A 22,337-nucleotide genomic window follows, 5' to 3' on the forward strand; every position below is an offset into this window, starting at 1 on the left:
CGCTGTGATGTTGCTCATGACATGAGCTTCGATCTATTTAGAATGCGCATCTGCCATTAGTAGAAACATCTGTCCCATAAAAGGGCCAGCAATGTCCAAATGTAGTCTAGACCAGGGGTGGTCGGCCACTCCCATGGGTGCAAAGGAGATAGTGGTGGCATATTCTGATTAGTCTGACATTGAGGGCATGATTTTACCTCGTTCTCCAGATCCTGATCCATTCTTGGCCACCAAACGTAGGATCTTGCAAGCCTTTTCATTCGAGACACTCCTGGGTGAGTCTCATGAATTTCCTCCACAATCTGTGAACGGCCAGGGGGAGGCACGATGACCCTCACCCCCCAGAAAATGCAGCCATCCTGCAGACTGAATTCTGTCTTGTGTTTGGCATAAGGCCTCCGTTCCTCTCCTTCCACCACTCTGGGCCAACCTTGTAAAAGAAGAGTCTTGACTTTGGACAGGACTAGGTCCCTCTCTGTCCACTGCCTGATCTGGGTCGCCTTTACAGGTGTCTCTGACAGCCTCTCCAATGAAAACACAGTCTCTGGAGGCACATATGTAGTAACAGGTGTCTCAGGTAAAAGTAGTCGACTCAGTGTATCAGCATTTGCAATATTCCCACCCGCTCTGTACACTATAGTGTACTGGTAGGCTGACAATGTAAGGGCCCAACACTATATCCTGGCTGAGGCTAGCGGTGATCATCTAGTCTCACTGAACAGGCTCATCAGTGGTTTATGGTCCATATAAATTGTAAATACGTGTCCATAAAGGTACTGATGAAAGCGTTTGCCCGCAAAAACAATGGCCAGACCTTCTTTGTCTAGCTGTGAATATCCCTTCTCAGCAGCTGTCAGGGTACGTGAAGCAAAACCAGTGGGTTTCTCTGAACGGTTCTCCATTGCGTGTGAGAGATCTGCCCCGACTCCATAGGGCGAGGCGTCACATACAAGGGTGACTCCTTGTCTGGGTCATAGTGAACAAGCAGCTTCGCTGAGTGGAGGAGTTCTTTCACTTCCTTGAAAGCTTTCTCCTGCTCTTCACCCCAGTGCCACTTATTGTTATTGTGAAGCAGCTCATATAGTGGGGTAAAAACCCTTGAGAGGTCAGGAAGAAACTTACCATAATAATTCACCATGCACAAAAATGATCTGGGTTCTGTGATGGTCTTAGGGCTTGGGGCCTCCTTAATAGCTCTCACTTTGTCCTCCACAAGGCAAAGCCCCTCAGTTGTGATCTTGTGTCCCAGGTAAGTCACACTCGATGCCAGGAACACATATTTTCCACGTTTCAACCGCAGCCCTGCATCTGAGAGCCTCTTCACCTGTTCTAAATTAGCCAGATGCTCCACCTCCGTAGCCCCCATGATCAAAATATCATCAAGGTACACTGCTACGTGCAGAATACCCTGCAGCAAAATGTCCATTGTCCTTTGGCAAATGGCAGGTCTGGACACCACTCCAAACACCAGGCGATTGTATTTGAATAATCCCTTGTGTGTATTAATTATGATGTACTCCTTTGAATCCTCGTCGAGCAGCAGCTGCTGGTAGGCATGGCTCATGTCCAGTTTTGTGAACAGCTTAACCCCTGACAGGGTTGCAAACAGGTCATCCACCCGTGGCAATGGGTACTCCTCCAGCCTAAGCTAAGACCTGATTCACCATAAGCTTATAGTCCCCACATATCCTCACTGTTTTGTCTGCCTTCAAAACTGGAACAACGGGAGCCACCCACCTTGAAAACTGGACGGGCTCAATAATGCCCAGCCTCTGTAAACATTCCAGCTCCTCCTCAACTTTGCCTTTCATGGCATAGGGCACTGATCCGGGCTTAAAAAAACGTGGTGTAGCCTCAGGGTCGACATGGAGTTTCACTGTCATGCCCTTCAGTGTTCCTAGCTCGTCCCTGAAAACGTCACTGTACCGCTGCAGAATGTCCTCTGCCGTGTGTGCACACTTAATTTCATGCCAGTTTAGCCGGATTTTGAGAAGCCAATCGTGACCCAAAAGACTGGGCCCATTGCCCTTAGCTATCACTAGCCTGGTTTCAGCCTTCTGACCCCCGGCTGAAATGTCCACATATAACAGCCCTAAATGAGGTATGGGCTGCCCCGTATAGGTCCTAAGTTTGAGCTTTGACAGTCTAATAGGAGGCAGGTCGGACCCACATGTCCTCCTGTAGGTCTCCTCACTAATGACCGATGCAGTAGCCCCTGAATCAATCTCAAACTTAATGTCCTTTCCCCTGACAGTGACTGGCATAATATGGTTCAGGTGGTTCCTCAGCTGTTTCCACTCCAGACATGTTGGAGGCACACGCTGCCTCTTCATCTGCTTCTTCTAGATGGTGTGTGGCTGCCTGAGTCTGTTGAGTTTTCCCTTGCCAGGTTTAATCTTACCCTTTGAACTTCTGCACTTTTTAGCTAAATGTCCTTTTTTGCTACAAGCATGGCAGACAGTGTCTTTGAATTTGCATAGTGCATCGCTCCACACCGGAAACATTCCACCCGCTTTGCCTGTTTACCAGTCTCCCTCCTGACTTGGTGCACTGCCGCCGACTGCGACCCCCCACCTCCTTTCTGGATATCTTTGACATTATTAGCAGCCATCTCCATGCCTTGGGCAATCCCTAAGGCTTTCTTGAAAGTCAACGGTGGGGTTTCCCCTAACGGGTGGTGTTGTATGCTGTCATTATTAATGCTGCATACCAATCGATCACAAAGCATGTCTTCCAACACCACTCCAAAATCACAATGCTCCGACAGCTGTCGAAGCTCGCCCACAGACTGACCTGGCATCCTGAAGCAACAGTGAAACTTACGCCGTTGGACTATCACAGAAGGTTTCGGATTGTAGTTGTTCTCCACAAGCTTGACCAGTTCGTTATATGGAATGTCCCTTGGTTTCCGCGGTGTGGCTAAATTCCTTATTAGCTGGTAAGTCTTTGCTCCACACACATTCAGGAGAATAGAGTGCTTCTTAGCCTCCTCAGTAGTTCCATTAGCACAGAAGAAGTGTCCCAACCTTTCCTTATACTCCAGCCAGTCCTTGTTTCCTTCCAGAAATTCACCGATAGTTCCAAACATAACCATCTGAAACACGAAGCTCCCATTCGAAAAACGTGCCAATACGTTCACAAAACCAGTTCACCTCCTCGCCAAAAATATGTAGCAACTTCTACCTTGAAAAAGGCACACTTGACAACTGCATGCCAAAGAAACAACTTTATCTCTAACTTCAAAACCGTTACGTATATACAGAGGCTTTCGCAATCCGTACGGCATGGCAGGCGCACTACATACAAAGCCCACCGGAAGTTAAAAAAAAAGAATGGAAGTAGAACCCCTCCATTATCCTAATTAGTATCAACTTACTGTTAATAATGCCCACATTACAACACCAACTTCTCACAGCTACCATCAAGCAGGAGGCACAAAAGCCTGAAGTCCCATTTCACCAAGTTTAGTAACAACTACTTCCCCTTAACCATTCTGTTCATGAAACCAACTGCATAACTTTAATCACTACCTCAGTATAGCAAATCCATGACCACTTTGATCACTTTACACGTCAATGGATTTGTATTATATTTTCTAATTGTGTTCTTTCTTCTAAAAATGTGTAATTTATGTTTAATTTTTGTTTTTCTTGCGAAAGCTTTTATCTTATGCTGTGTGCCTGTGATGATACTGCAAGTAAGTTTTTCATGGCACCTGTGCATACCTGCACTTGTACATATTCAAAGTTCAAAGTAATTTTTTCATCAAAGTAGATATAGTGTTATCAGCTTCAATCAAGTCTCTTCTCAACTTCTTTTATCCAATGAGCAGAACAAAGTTTCTCCAGGTATTATCATTTTCCCAAACGTTTGTTGGTGGAAGTGGAATTGTGGCTGTGAAAGGCTTCCAACCATTGTATGTTGGATAAAGTAAAAGTAAATGGTTTTGTTAATTCAGTATGAATTCCCACAGGAAAATCCATCTATACAACCTTACTTTGATTTTCTTGTAGGCATTCACAGTAAATACAAAGGAGCACAATGGAATCAATGAAAAACTGTACACAAAGTTGGACAAACAACCAATGTGCAAAAGACAACAAAGATGGCATGAATTCAATAGGATGAATGGTCCCTTGTGCTAGAATTCTTGATTCTATTACATTACCTTTAATGGCAAAGCTCCTTGCCATAACATCACACAAAATCTAGATTATTCAGAAGTTTTCATTGAAAACTTAGTACCTGTGTCAGCAGGTCTGACTACACCTAATTCCATTCAATTCCTCATTTGTCTGTTAATAATCCCGTATCATACAGTGCTGCTTCACAGAGATTCTCACAGAAATATAACTAATGTTAGTTAATCTCAAAGATTTTGTGCAAAGCTATGGCCACTAATACCCATAATTATTTTTCATCTCTTGTGGAAACCCTCCCTCTTTTATAATAATCTTTATATCATTAGACCTTGTATCCTAATGAGTGCAGCTGACAAAAACAAATTCAGCGAGGAACTTTACCAACTTATTCTTATAATTCCTAACGGAGAAACATTTCCATGTTCTCCAGATGATACCTATTATACTGCACTGATTGAAAAGTGTCTCCTTATGATGTGCCTGAGGGAAGGTACTAATCTTGTCTTTCTGAAACCACACTGCTTTCCTTTCCCAAAGGCTACAAAACACCATAAAGGGTATTCTCACTAGCCTTTCTTTACTGTGTTTTTTTTTCCCCTTCTTCCACACTTGGTTCTCATTTGCAGTAACCACAAGCAGGTCACCCCTCAAACTATAAGACTTAACTCCTACATTTCTGAATTAAAGGAGTTCAAGCAGATTACGTTAATTTTGCTTAAGTTTTTTTTTGTCATTCTCCATCTTTTATTTAAACAGCAAGGGAAAGGACAAAAAAGGTAGAAAAAAACAAGTGGTTTTGAATAGATAATCTACTGCTAGAAAATCACCCATTATCTAAGGTACTTAACACAGGACATGATGCAGAACTGGACAGAAGGGTACGGTATTAAGGAAGGAGTCTTATAAATGCAGCTAATTAAGGTCAAAGGTGACAGCTAACTTGCTGGTGGTCCTGGGACTGTGAACAGAAAAGGAAATAAAAGTACAGATATCAGGTTAAAGTTACAAAGGAGTAGTCATGTGACTGTAAAGATAGTTTGTCTCTTTTGTGGCTGAATTAGAGCCATTTCCCATTATAAAGAGCAAGAACTTGATTTACTGAAACTTGGGAAGACCCTGCATAAATGTTGTTTGTTATTTGTTATTCTAATATAAAGCATTAAGCTAATGCAAATGATCAAGGCCTGTGTTATTTCAAGTAGAATAGGCTTTAGGCATATTACCTGGATATTTTAAATGTATAAAACTTTAGGTAGGCTACATTAGCAGCATTGTGTGCTGTTCTGTTTACTATATTACAGGAAGGATGTAGCGGCTTTGGACAGGGTGCAGAAGAGGTGCACCAGGAAGTTGCCTGGAGTGAAGAGCATTAACTATAAGGAGAAGTTTTTTTTTTCTGGAGTGTTGGAGCCTGAGGGTGGAATAGATGGAACAATGTAAAATTATGTGAGGCATAGATAGGGTAGTCAGAGGCTTTTCCAAAGGTGAAAATGTCAAATATTAGAAGACAAGTTTAAGGAAAGAGGGGAAAAGTTTAAAAGAGATGTGCGAGGCAAGCTTTTTTCTTTTCCACAGAGAGTGGTATACCGTCAAAAAGAGTTGTAGAAGCAGATAAGACAGCAACATTTATGATGCATACAGAAAAACACTTCAGAATTGGAATCAGAATCAGATTTATTATCGCTGTCTTATATGAAGTGAAATTTATTGTTCCACACAACAGTAGTACAGCTGAAAGATACAAAATTGCTATAAATTTCAAAATAAATGAATGGTACGAAAAACAGGAATAATGAGGAAACATTCATGGGTTCATGAACCATTGAGAAGTCTAATGGCAGAAGGGAAGAAACTGTTCCTGAATTGTTTTGTGGGTCTAAAAGCTCTTGTTCCTTCTCATCAATGGTGGAAATGAGAGGGGGCATACTCCAGGTAGTGAGGGTTCTTAGTGATAGATGCTACCTCCATGAGAACATAAGACCATCAGATATAGGAGCAGAATTAGGCCACTTGCTCTGCCATGTCATCATGGCTGATCCAATTTTCCTCTTAGCCCTAATCTTCTGCTTTTTCCCCCATCCCTTCATGCCCTAACCGATCAAGAATTCATCAACCTGTACCTTAAATATATATAAAGACTTGGTTTTCAAAGCTGCCTGTGGCAAAGAATTCTTGCAGATATCATTGATGCTGGCCTCGTCAACAGACTCTTATGCTTCTGTGCATGAGCAGGAGACTAAAGGAATAAAGATCATATGTAGGTAGATGGGATTAGTTAGATTGACACTATAGTCAGTGTAGACATGGTGGATTAAAAGAGCTTGTTCCTGTGCTATACTACTTTATGTTTCTAAAGTGCATGGTGGATAAAAAGCTTCTCATTTCTTGACAATTCTGGATGTGAAGTTAATGTATTAATTTTATATTTTGGTAGAGTTCTTCTGGAACTGTAACAAAATTCAGAAACAATCACAAACTGAAACCAGGACTAATGGCACACCTATTTACAAAGTTCAGAGATAAATGCAACTAACAGCTTATAAAACGTATAATGCCTACTAGAAGATTTGGACTAGGTTAGAAAGAGACAAGACCAACCCTTGTCATTCAAAGTTCAATGTCCAAAGTGAATTTATTATTACAGTGCATGGATGTTATGATACCCTATCCTCATTTTCTTGTAAGCATTTACAGAAAAAAGGTAAAAACATAATTTTTTTTGAAAAACTATACATAATGGAAGGCAGATAAACAACTAAAAGAAAACAAAAGAAACATGAGCAAATAAAATTAATAAACATAAAGGATTCTGCAGATGCTGGAAATCCAGAGCAGCATTCAGAAAACGCTAGAAGAATTCATCAGGTCAGGCGGCATCAATGGAACTGAATAAATAGTCGATGTTTTGGGGCAAGACCCTTCATCAGGACTGGAAAGGAAAGGGAGCGATGTCAGAATAAGAAGGGGTGGATGGAGGGGAAGGAAGATGAACTAGAATGTGATCAGTAAAGCCAGGTGGGTGGAGGAGGGGTAATGAAGTTAAAGGCTTGAACATGGTAAGTGGAAAAGGCAATGTGCTGGTGAAGAAGGAATCAGATAGAAGAGGACCGTGGTCATGGAAGAAGGGGAAGGAGGAAGGGCACAGGGGGAAGATGACAGGCAGGTGAGGTGAAGTAAGAGGTCAGACTGGGGAAATAAAGAAGAGGGTAGGTGGAGGGGAAAAATTACCAGAAGTTGGCAAAAAATGTTCATGCCAAATAAAAATCATACTGAGGACAAGAGTTGTAAAATTAATTGAAAATGAGCCTATAGTTCACAGAATCAATTCAAACTGAAGTACAGATTGAAGCGAATGAAGTTATCCACAATGGTTCAGTGCCTGATGATTGCCCAGAACTTGGTCGTATGGAAACTAAGGTTTTCCTACCTCCTGCCCGATGGTGGTAGTGAGAAGAGTGAGTGCATGGCCTGAATGGTGGATGTTGATGGATGCAACTTCCTTGTGGCAGTGGCCCATGTAAATGTGCCCAATGTTGGGGTGGGTTCTCCCTGTGATAGATGGGTTATATCCTGCACTTTCTGTAGACTTTCCCATTTCTGTATATTGACAGTTGAATAACAGGGCATGATGCAACTAGCTAGGATACTCTCCACTCTGCATCTACACAAGCCTGTCAAATTTTTTTTTTGGTAACATGCCAAATCTATGCAATTTCTAAGAATATAGAGGCACTATTGTGCCTTCTTTGTAACGTGTTGCCCATTGCAAAGACCATGTGCCAAGATTACAGCATCTCTTTATTCTCAATAGAATATCAGCTGTAGTTCTACCTCAGGTCCTTCTGCCACAGTGGATACCTAACTTATGGAGAGCCTATACATATAAATAAGCATTTGGGATACTGGAAGACTGATAGCATGGCGGCTTCAGGACTGCATGCACCTTCTGTGATATGAAAACTCTGTAGCAATATTATTGCATCTTGCAGACAAATCTAAATGGTTTAGTTAAACACCCTGGTTTAACAACACATCACCCTTGTTAGCCCTAAGTATATTGCCAGTTGACTGCACTTACAACTTGCAAACTGTTCAGGTTAAAAAAAAGTCTACAGGCACAGAGTCCTGTCATAACCTAGAGAGGACATGCAGTTGTGTTTAACATGACAGAGCACTGAACTTAACACATGCAAGTTTCTGAGAAGGCACATGATGAGTTGGCCTCTACTAGTTGGGGGATTGAGTTCAAGAACCATGTGGTAACCTTGAAGCTCTATAAAATTCTGGTTAGACCACACTTGGAGGATTGTGTTTGCTTCTGGTCACCTCATTACAGAAAGGCTGTGGAAGCTTTAGAGAGGGCACAGAGGAGCTTTACTAGGATGCTGTCTTATGAGAAAAGGTTCAGTGAGTTGGGGTTTTGCTAAGGTTTACTACCATGTTGCATCAACGTTTCCCACTTCTGTTCCCACTGGATGTGGTTTCGCGCTGGATGGACAAGATTATGGAATTATCCATTCCAAACTGCTTGCTGCTTCAAAGCCATGAATTTATCTATTGAGCAATAAAAGGACAGAAACAATACATTTTTATCATCTTTTATATTTGGCAGTGTAGAATTTGCAATTCAGAATCCAATAACACAGATAATATCGATGATTTTGTTCTCAGAGCTGAACAAAAATGTTTACCAAATTGAGGTAGACTCATATCTATCATCATTGACTTTGTCATTCTGTTGTCACTTTCACAGGCTGGTAGTTTCTTGATATCTCACAGAATCTACCATTTATTTGTATGCAACTTATATAGCAGGGAGTCCCAGCCTGGAGGCCACAGATCCCTCGGTTAATACGAGGGGTGATTGATAAGTTTGTGGCCTAAGGTAGAAGGAGTCAATTTTAGAACACCTAGCATATTCATTTTTCAACATAGTTCCCTCCTACATTTACACACTTAGTCCAGCAGTCGTGAAGCATACAGATCCCTTCTTTGTAGAAGTCGGCATCTTGGACCTCCAGAAAGTGGTCCACAGCAGGGGTGATTGATAAGTTTGTGGCCTAAGGTAGAAGGAAATGAGTTATACAGCTCTCACTACATGCATATACAGATCAACTGAGTGGTTATGCAGAAAGTTTGAAGTTAATAACTCATCTCCTTCTACCTTAGACCACAATCTTATCAATCACCCCTGATGGGTTACTAACTTCAAACTTTCTGCATAATCACTCAAAGAGTTGAACTGCATGTGCATGTAAAGAGAGTTGTATAACTCATCTCCTTCTACCGTAGGCCACGAACTTATCAGTCACCACTACTGTGGACACTTTCTGGAGGTCTAAGATCCGTATGCTCCATGACCACTGGACTAAGTGTGTAAATGTAGGAGGGGACTATGTTGAAAAATAAATGTGCTAGGTGTTCTAAAATTGACTCCTTCTACCTTAGGAAGGAAACTTATCATCACCCTTCGTAGTTGGGCTCCATGGGTAAAAAGGTTGGGAACCCCTGTAGACTTTCAATCAAGTTTAACTTCATTGTAGAAGGGACCCGTAAGATCAAACTCCAGCTTGTTCACACTTCAAGATACATCCTTTAATACTATAAATCTAGCTTGCATGAGAGTTTTGTTTTGATGGGTTTGCAGAATAATTTAATGAGAATTTGCATATGCCCAACTGAATTTCCAAGGGTTTGAACAGGTGAATTTCAAAAGTGTGACTTGTGGTTATAACTGAAATGAACTGAAGTGAACAGAGACCAGTTGTTAACTGTAGTCCTGTCATTGACTGAGCTACAAAAGAGATAGTGCAGTGCAATTTCACTTAGACAATGTGTATTAGCATTTATATTGTTTAAAGATTTTTTTAATCTCTAGTTGCTTTTGTAATTATTTTTATTGGATCATTTTTGATTACCTGAATAAGATATTTCCATGATATTTGAATAAATTAGTATCAAAGAAACAGAACAGGGAAATAAATTAATAATAAAATTGAGGGATTTTTTTTTTTTTTTTTTTTTTTTTTTTTATATTGTGGTCCTGTCATCAAAGCCGGCAGATTTTTTGCACAACTCTAGTTTTACTGATGAAGGTACTCCCATAGTGAACAGTGCTGCAGCACCTAGACCAACTGATGTTAAATAAACAATGACATAAGACCATAAGATATTTGAGCAGAATTAAGGAATTTGACCCATAGAGTCTGCTCTGCCATTTTATCGTGGCTGATCCAATTTTCCTCTCAGTCCCAATCACCTTCTCCCCATATCCCTCATAGAACATAGAATAGCACAGCACAGTACAGGCCCTTCAGCCCACAATGTTGTGCCATCCCTTAAACTCTACCTCTCGTATAACCCCCCCAACTTAAATTCCTCCATATACCTGTCTAGCAGTCTCTTAAATTTCACTAGTAATGCCCCAACCAATCAAGAATCAATGAATCTCTGCCTTAAATATACATAAAGATTTGGTCTCCACATCTGCTTGTGGCAAGGAATTCAACATATTCAACCCTCTGGCTAAAGAATTTCCTCAACTCCATTCTAAAAGGACACCCTTCTATTCTCAGACTGTATATGTGGTCTTAGACTCTCCCACCAGTGGAAATATCCCCTACTCGTCCACTCTATCAAGGCTTTTTTCCATTCGGTAGGTTACAATCTGGTCACACACCTCATTCTTCTGAATTCTACTGATACAGGCCCAGAGCCATCAAACACTCTTCATATGATAAGCCATTCAATCCTGGAATTAGTTTTGTGAAGCACCTTTGAACATTCTCCAGTTTCAGCACATCCTTTCTAAGATAACAGACCCAAAACTGCTCACAATACTCCAATTGAGGCCTCACCAGTGCTTTATAACATTTTAACATTGCATCCTTGCTTTTATATACTAGCCATCTTGAAATTAATGCCAACATCACATTTACCTTCCTTACCATAGATCAACCTGCAAATAGCCTTTTAGGAATCCTGCACAATGACTCCCAAGTCCCTTTGTGCCTCAGTATTTTGTATTTTCTCTACATTTAGAAAATAGACAACCTTTTCAATTCTTCGAGCAAAGTACTCTTCCTGACACTATATTCCATTTGTCATTTCTTTGTCCATTCTCCTAATTTGTCTAAGTCCTTCTGTAGCCTCTCTACTTCCTCAAATCTACCTGCCCCTCCACCTATCTTCATATTGTCTGCAAACTTTGCTACAAAACCATAAGTTCCATCATCCAAATCATTGACACTCGAGAATCAGTCCCAATGCAGTCCCCTGTGGAACATCACTAGCCACCGGCAGCCAACCGGAAAAAGCTCCTTTTACTGCCACTTTTTGCCTCCTGCCAATCAATTATTGCTTTATCCATACTAGTATCTTTCCTGTAACACCATGGGCTCATAGCTTGTTAAGTAGCCTCATGTGTTGCACCTTGTCAAAGGCCTAGTGAAAATCCAAGTGCACATCATCAACTGATTCTCCTTTGTCTATCCTGCTTAATGATTCTTCAAATAATTCCAACAGACTTTTCAGGCAGGATTTTCCTTTGAAGAAAACATGCTGACTACAGCCTATTTTAATGGACTCCCCCCATTCTTGAAGAATTAAGTGACAGTTGCAATTTTCCAGTCTTCCAGAACCATTCCAGAACCTAGTGATTCTTGAAAGATCATTACTAATGCCTCCACAATCTCTTCAGCCAGTTCCTTCAGAACTTTGGGGTGTATAGCATCTGCTCCAGGTGACTTATCTCCCTTCAGATTCCTAAGAACCTACTTCCTAGTAATGGTAGCTTCACACATTTCATGACCCCTGATACCTGGAACTTCCACATGCTGCTAGTGTCTTCCTCAGTGGAGACCGATGCAAAGAGAAAACTTACTCAGTTTGGCCGCCAGTTCTTTGTGCCCATTACTACCTCTGCAGCAATATTTTCTAGCGGTCTGATATCCACTCTCAACTCTTTTTCACTTTGTGTATCTGAAGAAACTTCTGGTATCCTCTTTAATATTATTGGCTACCTTACTTCTGTATTACATCCTTACCATAATAACTTTTTTAGTTGCCCTCTGTTAGTTTTTAAAAGCTTCCCAATCCTCTAACTTCCCACTAATTTTTGCTGTATTATATGCCCTCTTTGGTTTTTATGTTGGCTTTGCCTTCTCTTGTTAGCCATGGCATATCAGCTTTCTTTTACAAATGTAGAATACTTCTTTCTTTTCGGAATGTATGTATCCTGGGCCTTCCGAATTGGTTCCAAAAATTCCAGCCATTGCTGCTCAACCATCGTCCCCACCAGTGTTCATTTCCAATCAATTCTGACCAACTCCTCTCTCATGCCTCTGTAATTCTCTTTACTCCACTGCAATACTGATACAGCTGGTTTTAGCTTCTCCATCCCCATCCAGATGGCACGTACTTTGGATGTGATCCCTAGTGCATGTGTCCTTCCTGGTGCTGGAATCTCCAAGTGAGTAAATAGAATGAAACTGGTAGATAGTACACATTGCAGACCTGGTACATAGGTAGTTATTTGGTTGAGAACAGCAATTGCAGGTTGTGAATGTGCCATATTCATCCAGGGGGAAAAATAACCCAATTACATTTTGAAAGAGAACTAGCCTAATTAGGAATTGAAATCAGGTTGCTGGGTTGAAAGTCCAGCATTCTACCACTGAGGACTGTGAGGGAACCCAAATGCAGAAACCCCATGATGCAGACAGGAGTCAATGAGCAGATTCAAAAGCATGTTTAACTTCATTGCAGCCAAGATAGGCAAAAGCCAGGCATGGGCAACAACAGGCGACCAGTCCAACTCAAAAATGCAGTAATTTGAACACAAATTCAGTAATACAAGATCTTGATGCACAAATAAGATACAGAAATGGGCAGGCAGTAAACAGATATTAAAAACACACACAGACAGAAAAGGACTCAAAAAAAACAGAGGCTCTTGCTACTTACAGTATCACACTCTAAAACTGAGCAAAGTATGATACAGGAAGCACAGTTTAAATACACAGATGTTAATTGGTAACATGTGCAGTCAATGATCAATTAACAAGAGAATCCAATCAGTCTTGAAAAGACCCTCAGGGACTATGTCTGCCCCTGCTGGCGAACTCCAGAATAGATTAGAGTCCTAACACCTTTAGGATGACAAATATCTTAGTAAGACCTCTTGAAAGCCAAAGTTGCCAAGTTGGCATTTGGCAGAGAATATGCACCGTTTAAAGGTCTTTGCTCAAATCTATTATTTCAAACTAAGTTTGTTCAATTATTTTCGAATGCACTCTAGTGTAAGATTTTCCTGCAGGTTCCTGAGATATTGGTAATACAGCATAATATTATTACTTGTCTCTCCATCAGGGGTAATAAAGGGAATTTTTATAGGTATTGCAACAAAATTAACATGGGATTAGTGTCTATTACATATTCTAGAGATCTTATCAACAAATAAACTGCAATTGATACGCATTGTCTTTGATTTCTATACCGCTGGTAAACGTTTGGGTATGAGATGGTGTTAAATTTGTGTTTCTCTGTAGACAATTAGACCATAAGATATATGTAGGAGCAGAATTCGGCCATTTGACCCACTTGTCAGCTCTGCCACTTCATCATGCTGATCAGTTTCCCTCTCAATCACAATCTCCTGCCTTCTCCCTATATCTCTTCATGCCCTAACTAATCAAGAATCTATCAACCTCTGCCTTCAATATACCAAATAACTTGGCCTTCACAGCTGCCTGTGGCAACAAATTCCATAGATTTACCCCTCTCTGGCTAAAGAACTTCCTCCTCACCTCCATTCTAAAAGGACGTTCCTCTCTTCTGAGGCTACATCCTCTGGTCTTAGTCTCTCCCACCACAGAAGACACCCTCTCCACATTCACTCTATCATGGTCTTTCAATGAGATCACACTTCATTCTTCTGAATTGCAGTGAGTACAGGCCCAGATCCATCAAACGCTCCTCATATGATAAGCCTTTCAATCCTGGAAACATAATTGTGAAACTCCTTTGAAACCTTTCCAAAGTCAGCACGTCTTGTTTTAGATAAGGGGCTCAAAACTGCTCACAATATTCCAAGTGTGTTGCAGCGAAGAACCCAAACGCAGGACAATGATGTGGAGGTAGTGTAATCAGAAGAGCGTTTATTAACGGTTGCAGGGAAGGCCGGGGAATGAGGATTAGGCAGAGGAAAGCCGAGGAGTGAGTGAGGCTGGACCGGGGATTGAACCCGGGTCTCTACTGTGAGAACGTGGCGTTTAACCACTGAGCTGGCGGAGAATGTAGGTGGATGGCGGGACGAGGCAGAGCAGGGATGTTGACAAGGGGATGAGCGTGGTTGGGAGAGAACGACAGGCAGCATGCCATGCTCCTGTTAATGCGGAGAGACTGAGTTAACACAAGGAAACAATGCGGAAGCAGAATTTAGAATATCACAATTCAAAGTGGTTGGGAGACTGGGTTGACACAGGCAAACAGCATGGGAACAGAACTTAGAATACACAATTCTAAGCGATCGAGAGACAGAATTAACATAGGCAAACAGGGCAGATGAACGGAAGAACAGGAGGCAGGCAAAACTTTTCTTGACACAGGGCATTGCTGGAGCTGAACGGCAAACAGGAGACAGATGGTAGGCAACACTTATCTTGACACGGAGCGTTAAATGGAAAGGCAAATAGCAGGCAAATCTTACCTTGCCACGGAGTTACACGGGGGAACCTCGGTACTGAGGTTAAATTTAGAATACACCATTCTAAGCGGCCGGGAATGTGAATTACCACACTGGCTGAAGCAACGGTCTGGCCACGAGTGGATGCAAAGCTGGGGTTTATATGCTGCAGGTTCAGATGAGAATCAGGTGCCGCAATCAAGGAGCCCAAGAGAACACAGGGAAAAGGGAATTAGGAGAATAAGAGGAATTAATGGTTGGGACCGTGACAGTATCCCCCCTCAACGGGAGCCTCCATGCAATCCACCAGGCTTGCCCAGATTGTCGACGACCTGGGTGGGTGGAGGGGGTTGGGCAGGAGGGCACAATGAGCTGACAGACACAGGTTTCAGTTGGGAGACGTGGAAGGTGGGATGAATGCGCCTGGATCTGGATAGCTTGAGTTTTATGTTATCATTTTTTGCATTCTGGACTTGCTTCTCTTTTACAGCTTTTTTTTAAATCACAGGTGATGGTTGATTTCTTGATCTTGTAACTGATACTGGTGCTGGAGATTTTCCTGACTTTAAGTCAGTTGTTGGTTTCTCTTTTGTGGGAGTCACTGAACGCTTTTCTTGCTCAGTTACAGACAGGTGCTCAGGACTGCTTACTTTCTTAGCTGCACAGGTGATTGGTTTGTTCTGGCTGCTTACATCACTGGTCGGGTTTCTTGCTTTATCTTCAACCTTTGTAGTCCGTTCTCACAATTGCGTTCGACTTTCCTCCTTGTGCTTGAACTGGTATGGCTTCAATACACTTAAATACCACCATCACCTGCTTAAGTCTGTCTTCAAGCTCAGCTTCCTCAGGATTCTTGGAGCTTTTCTTCAGTAAAGAGTCACAGTATCGTGCCAATAATTCCAGAGATTTACTTGATGACTGAGCCATTTTTTGTGACTGCATTATTATCTAGGAAATGGCCACAAGCCTTAACTAAAGCAGCCACAAAACCGGCTGAAAGCTGACATCCCTCATGCATTACACTTCTTATAAACATCCAGAATTGTCTGTACATACATCCTGGGATCATTTAGAGCTTCTCTAACTTCTCAATGGCAGCCAGACCCTATTATGGATATGTGTTTCTAGAAGTTTCTTCAGCTTCCCAAGACCATCTTGGATTCGAAACACTAAGTTATACTTTTATCGAAGTCCTCATTTCTATCAGCATCTAATAAGTTCTGGAATTCTGTATGAAAAATATTTGGATGTTTCTCAATAAGTACCTGTTCACATTTATGAGCCAGCTCCTCCTGGGTACTTTCATCACATTCACGGTGGACCCAATGACAATTGAGGTAGACACAGATTCCATTCAACACTTTTACTAGAAAACCTGTAATCTTCCCACTGCTGGGTATAAAATTACAGAACACTTTCATCCATCAAATCTTCACCATTCATAAGAAGGTTTGTCAATTCTCTGGTTTCAATAGCACATTTTACCAATCATTGTACAACAGGGAATATGTGTATGAAGTCCAGACCCTGAACTTGATGCGGTTCCAAATGCTGCGGGGACTTCATGTTTGGCAACACAATTTTCTCAGTCAAGGCTATTTTCTGACCAATTGTAGAATTTTCTTGAAAAAGCAAATCAGCATCAATATCAAAGTTGCATGTTGTAATACACAATGTCATACAACACCGTACCTTGTCAAATGGTGACAGTCCTTCAATCCTTGCTCTGAAGTATGATTCAGTTTGTGACAAAACATTGGCTTCTTCTAACTGTCTTTGTAATTGCACAATTTTCTCATTTGATACCTGGGAACTCTGACTCACTTTCTTCAAATTGCTCTCTGGGTGGGGTTTTAAGAGGGAACTCTGACTGGCAAGGGCTTGTAGGATAGTGTTTGTGTCTACTGGGTCCAATTTGGCCAGATCGTTCTGTTGCAGTGAAGAATGGGTGAATCCAAACGCTGGACACTGATGTGGAGGTAGTGTAATCAGAAGAGTGTTTATTAATGGTTGCAGGGAAGGCTGGGGAGCAAGGATTAGGCAGAGGAAAGCCGAGGAGTGAGCGAGACTGGACCAGGGAACAAACCTGGGTTGCTACGGTGAGAACACGGCATTTAACCCCCTGAGCTGGCGGAGAGTGTAGACAGACAGCGGGATGAGGCAGAACAGGGATGCCGACAAGGGGGTGAACGTGGCTGGGGGAGAATGGTGGGCGGCATGCCATGCTCCTGTTAATACAGAGAGACAGAGTTAACACAGGCAAACAGTGCGGAAACAGAACTTAGAATACACAATTCTAAGCGGTCGAGAGACTGGGCTGACACAGGCAAACAGCGCGGATGAATGAAAGAGCAGGAGGCAGGCAAAACTCTTCTTGACACAGGGCGTTGCTGGAGCTAAACGGCAAACAGGAGACAGGCGGCAGGCAGCACTTATCTTGACACAGAGCGTTTCCATCGAACTCAATATATAAGTTTGCTGATGACACAAAAATTGTAGGCCGTATCTCGGGTAATGATGAGTTTGAGTACAGAGAGGAAACTAAGAACCTGGTGGCATGGTGCGAAGACAATAACCTATTCCTCAACATCAGCGAGACGAAGGAATTGGCTGTTGACTTCAGAAGGAGTAGCGGACCACACGACCCAATTTACATCGGTCGTGCGCAATTGGAGCAGGTCAAAAGCTTTAACTTCCTCAGGGTCAGTATCACAAATGACCTGACTTGGACCAACCAAGCAGAGTCCACTGCTAAGAAGGCCCACCAGCGCCTTTACTTCTTGAGATAATGAAAGAAATTTGGCCTGTCCCCTAAAACCCTCACTAATTTTTACAGATGCACCATAGAAAGCATTCTTCTAGGGTGCATCACAACCTGGTATGGAAGTTGTCCTGTCCAAGACCGGAAGAAGCTGCAGAAGATCATGAACACAGCGCAGCACATCACACAAGCCAATCTTCCGTCCTTGGACTCACTTCACACTGCACGCTGTCGGAGCAGTGCTGCCAGGATAATCAAGGACACGACCCACCCAGCCAACACACTTTTCATCCTCCTTCCCTCCGGGAGAGGGCTCAGGAGCTTGAAGACTCATATGGCCAGATTTGGGAACAGCTTCTTTCCAACTGTGATAAGACTGCTGAACAGATCCTGACCCGGATCTGGGCCATACCCTCCAAATATCCAGACCTGCCTCTCAGTTGTTTTTGCACTACCTTACTCTCCATTTTTCTATTTTCTATTTATGATTTATAATTTAAATTTTTAATATTTACTATCGATTTGTAATCCAGGGAGCGGGAAGCTCAGAATCAAATATCGCTGTGATGATTGTAATTCTAGTATCAATTGTTTGGCAACAATAAAGTATAATGTATAAGTATAAATGTAAAGGCAAATGGCAGGCAATGCTTATCTTGACACGGAGTGACAGAGTTACACGGGTAAACCTCGTTACTGAAGTTAAACTCAGAATACACCATTCTAAGTAACCAGGAACGTGAATTACCACACTGGCTGAAGCAAAGATCTGGCAAAGAGTGGATGCAAAGCCGGGGTTTTTATGCTGCAGGTTTAGATGAGAATCAGGTGTCGTAATCAAGGCGCCTAGGAGAACACGGGGAAAAGGGAAGTAGGAGAATAAGAGGAATTAACGGTCGGGACCATGACAAAATGAGGCCTCTCCAGTCCCTTGTATAGCTTCGACATTGCATCCTTGCTTTGATATTGCAATCCTCTTGAGAAGAATGCTAACATTGCATTCGCCTTCCTCACCACTGACCCACCCTGCAAATTATCCTTTAAAGAATCCTGCACGAGGTCTCCCAAGTTCCTTTGCACTTCAGATTTTTGAATTTTCTCACCACTTAGAAAAGAGTCAACACTTTTATTTCTTCTACCAAAGAGCATGACTATACATTTCCTGACACTGTATTCCTTCTGCCACTTCTTTGCCCATCTTTCTAATCTGTCTAAGTCCTTCTGCAGCCTCTCTGATTCCTCAATGCTTCCTGTCCCTCCACCTATCTTCATATTGTCCATAAACGTGGCCACAAAGCCATCAATTCCATCATCCAAGTCATTAACATTTAACGTAAAAAGAATTGGTCCCAACACAGACCTCTGTGGAGCACCACTAGTCACCAACAGCCAACCAGAAAAGGCTCCCTTTATTCCCACTCTTTGCCTCCTGCTGATTAGTTAATGCTCTGTCCATGCTAGTATCTTTCCTGTTATATTCTGAGCTCTTAACTTATTAAGCAGCTTCATGTGTAGCTACTTGTCAAAGGCCTTCTGAAAATCCAAGTACACAACACGCAGCAATTCTCCTTTGTCTATCCTACTTGTTATTTATTCTAAGAATTCTAACAGATTTGTCAGGCAAGATTTACCCTTAAGGAAACCATGTTGACTATGGCCTATTTTATCATGTGCGTCCAAGTACCCCATGTGACATTTTCAACTGTCCATTCCTCCAGAACCATGCCAGAATCAACTGATTCTTGAAAGATCATTACTAATGCTTCCACAATCTCTTCAGCCACCTCTTCCAGAACCCTCGAGTGTTACTACTTGGTCTAGGTGACTAAGCTACCTTCAGATCTTTCATTTTCCCAAGTACCTTCTCCCTAGTAATGGCACCTTTAATCACTTTTGCCACCGCCCCACCCCCCCCCCGAAAATCTCGAAATTCCGGCATACTGCTAGTGTCTTTCATAGTGAAGATTGATGCATAGTACTTATTCAGTTCATCCACCATTTACTTGTCCCCGAATCTACCTCTCCGGCATCATTTCCCGCAGTCCTAGATCTACTCTCACTTTGCTTTTACACCTAACATATCTGAAGAAACTTTTGGTATCCTCTTTAATATTATTGGCTAGCTTACTATCAGCGTTCCATCTTTTCCATCTTTATGACTTTTTTTAGTTGCCTTCTGTTGGTTTTTAAAGCTTCCCAATCCTCTAATTTCCGACTAACTATTGCTCAGTTGTGTGCCCTCTCTTTGGTTTTTATGTTGACTTTGACTTCTCTTGTCAGTCACGATTCAATTATCCTGCCTTTTGAATTCTTAGAAACATAGAAAACCTACAGCACAGAACAGGCCACACACATTAAAGTTGCTGGTGAACATAGAAACATAGAAAATAGGTGCAGGAGTAGGCCATTCGGCCCTTCGAGCCTGCACCGCCACTCATTATGATCATAGCTGATCATCCAACTCAGAACCCCGCCCCAGCCTTCCCTCCATACCCCCTGACCCCCGTAGCCACAAGGGCCATATCTAACTCCCTCTTAAATATAGCCAATGAACTGGCCTCAACTGTTTCCTGTGGCAGAGAATTCCACAGATTCACCACTCTCTGTGTGAAGAAGTTTTTCCTAATCTCGGTCCTAAAAGGCTTCCCCTCTATCCTCAAACTGTCCTCTATCCTCGTTCTGGACTTCCCCAACATTGGGAATAATCTTCCTGCATCTAGCCTGTCCAATCCCTTTAGGATTTTATACGTTTCAATCAGATCCCCCCTCAATCTTCTAAATTCCAACGAGTACAAGCCCAGTTCATCCAGTCTCTCCTCATATGAAAGTCCTGCCATCCCAGGAATCAATCTGGTGAACCTTCTTTGTACTCCCTCTATGGCAAGGATGTCTTTCCTCAGATTAGGGGACCAAAACTGCACACAATACTCCAGGTGTGGTCTCACCAAGGCCTTGTACAACTGCAGTAGTACCTCCCTGCTCCTGTACTCAAATCCTCTCGCTATAAATGCCAGCATACCATTCGCCTTTTTCACCGCCTGTTGTACTTGCATGCCCACTTTCAATGACTGGTGTATAATGACACCCAGGTCTCGTTGCACCTCCCCTTTTCCTAATTGGCCACCATTCAGATAATATCTGTTTTCCTATTTTTGCCACCAAAGTGGATAACTTCACATTTATCCACATTAAATTGCATCTGCCAAGAACTTGCCCACTCACCCAACCTATCCAAGTCACCCTGCATCCTCTTAGCATCCTCCTCACAGCTAACACTGCCACCCAGCTTCGTGTCATCCGCAACTTGGAGATGCTGCATTTAATTCCCTCATCCAAGTCATTAATATATATTGTAAACAACTGGGGTCCCAGCACTGAGCCTTGCGGTACCCCACTAGTCACCGCCTGCCATTCTGAAAAGGTCCCGTTTATTCCCACTCTTTGCTTCCTGTCTGCTAACCAATTCTCCACCTACACCAATACCTTACCCCCAATACCGTGGGCTTTAAGTTTGCACACTAATCTCCTGTGTGGGACCTTGTCAAAAGACTTCTGAAAATCCAAATATACCACATCCACTGGTCCTCCCCTATCCACTCTACTAGTTACATCCTCAAAAAATTCTATGAGATTCGTCAGACATGATCTTCCTTTCACAAATCCATGCTGACTTTGTCCGATCATTTCACCGCTTTCCAAATGTGCTGTTATCACATCCTTGATAACTGACTCCAGCAGTTTCCCCACCACCGATGTTAGGCTAACCGGTCTATAATTCCCCGGTTTCTCTCTCCCTCCTTTTTTAAAAAGTGGAGTTACATTAGCCACCCTCCAATCCTCAGGACCTAGTCTAGAATCTAACGAGTTTTGAAAAATTATCACTAATGCATCCACTATTTCTTGGGCTATTTCCTTAAGCACTCTAGGATGCAGACCATCTGGCCCTGGGGATTTATATGCCTTCAATCCCTTCAATTTACCTAACCCCACTTCCCTACTAACATGTATTTCGCTCAGTTCCTCCATCTCACTGGACCCTCTGTCCCCTACTATTTCTGGAAGATTATTTATGTCCTCCTTAGAGAACACAGAACCAAAGTAATTATTCAATTGGTCTGCCATGTCCTTGCTCCCCATAATCAATTCACCCGTTTCTGTCTGCAGGGGACCTACATTTGTCTTTACCAGTCTTTGCCTTTTTACATATCTATAAAAGCTTTTACAGTCCGTTTTTATGTTCCCTGCCAGTTTTCTCTCGTAATCTTTTTTCCCCTTCCTAATTAAGCCCTTTGTCCTCCTCTGCTGAACTCTGAATTTCTCCCAGTCCTCAGGTGAGCCACTTTCTCTGACTAATTTGTGTGCTTCTTCCTTGGAATTGATACTATTCCTAATTTCTCTTGTCAGCCACGGGTGCACTACCTTCCTTGATTTATTCTTTTGCCAAACTGGGATGAACAATTGTTGTAGTTCATCCATGCAACCTTTAAATGCTTGCCATTGCATATCCACCATCAATCCTTTAAGTGTCATTTGCCAGTCTATCTTAGCTAATTCACGTCTCATACCTTCAAAGTTACCCCTCTTTAAGTTCAGAACCTTTGTTTCTGAATTAACTATGTCACTCTCCATCTTAATGAAGAATTCCACCATATTATGGTCACTCTTACCCAAGGGGCCTCTCACGACAAGATTGCTAATTAACCCTTCCTCATTGCTCAAAACCCAGTCCAGAATAGCCTGCTCTCTAGTT

This window comes from Mobula birostris, chromosome 5, assembly GCF_030028105.1.
Source record: "Mobula birostris isolate sMobBir1 chromosome 5, sMobBir1.hap1, whole genome shotgun sequence".
In the NCBI taxonomy this organism is placed as follows: domain Eukaryota; kingdom Metazoa; phylum Chordata; class Chondrichthyes; order Myliobatiformes; family Myliobatidae; genus Mobula; species Mobula birostris.